Here is a 1,277-nt window from a genome sequence, read left to right as displayed (position 1 = left end):
TAACATAATTTTTTGTATTTGCTCCTATGTACATGCTGTGAACTTGTCTTGCTATTAGGATTGCAGTTATTCCATAATAACATATTTCCTAACTATGCAGATTTATAAATGTACATAACATATTTTTTTCAGTACAATAAAGTCATTAAAAAAAATCACAGAGCCATTCATCCTGCAAAACTACATGTCCATTCATGTGCAAATGGGGACAAAAAGAAATGTTACTAGTCTATTTTCTCTCCAGGATGTAATAGCAGAAAAATACAGCAATATGACCACTAGATGGAGCCAGGGCTCATAGGAAATGAATTACTAGCACACACAAGAGTGGCTTCATGGGGCCCTGCAAGGGAAAGGAGCCATCCTAGAACAGGATACCCAGTGCTCAGGGGGCCAGCTGAATTGTCAGGAAACTAAAACTTTTAAACATCAGGGAGCAGCATCCATTGTAAGTAATTTAATCAGCATTTGAATTTTTTTTAATGTTCACAGTTTTATTAACTTATTAGTTTCACTATTTGTAGAAAGTCATCTTTACAAATAAACATTTATTCCAAAATCACCCGCAATTATAAAACTATTTGGTTTGACAGGTGCAGTGCTTGAACAGAATGGCATCTCGTGGAGAGTTGTGTGATATACAAGGGATTACCTGTTAACCATTGAAGTCCGCGGTGTTAAACCCCCTTCCCATCTTTTCAGTATTCAGCGCTGCGGTACTTTGACTGACGTTTATTCCGTCATGCAACGCTGTACTGAAATTAATTTAATACCATTTTTGGGGACAGATAGAGCTTTCTTTTGGTGGTATTTAATCACCACGGGGGTTTTATTTTTTACTATATTAAGGAAAAATTACCAAAATAAAAAAAAAAAAATGATAAAACATTTATTATTACCCAATTTTTTGATAAAATATAAAAGACGGGGTCGCATTGGGTAAAAAGACACCAAACATGTCAAGCCTTAAAATTGCGTGCGTGAAACCTCAAAAAACGATAATACCCAAAATTGGCCATAGGCGACTCTTTAAAAGCTTTTACCGCTCATCAGTTTAGTGTTATCAGTGATTGATGGGCCTAAAATGATTGCTCTCGCTGCGACGTTCGCGGCGATATGTGACGTGTGTAGCGCAATTGTCGTTTTCGCGCGATGGTGCACCAGACGGGTATTTACGTTTTTATGTGCGTAAATGTGGGGGTGGGGACTTAAGAATTTTTAGGGAGGTTTTTAAACTATTTTTATATGTGACTTTTTCTTTTTTTTAACTCTTTTTA

The sequence above is a fragment of the Nanorana parkeri genome, unplaced genomic scaffold, assembly GCF_000935625.1.
Source record: "Nanorana parkeri isolate BGI_ZX_2015 unplaced genomic scaffold, ASM93562v1 scaffold3, whole genome shotgun sequence".
Classification (NCBI taxonomy): domain Eukaryota; kingdom Metazoa; phylum Chordata; class Amphibia; order Anura; family Dicroglossidae; genus Nanorana; species Nanorana parkeri.
This window is presented reverse-complemented; position numbering follows the sequence as displayed.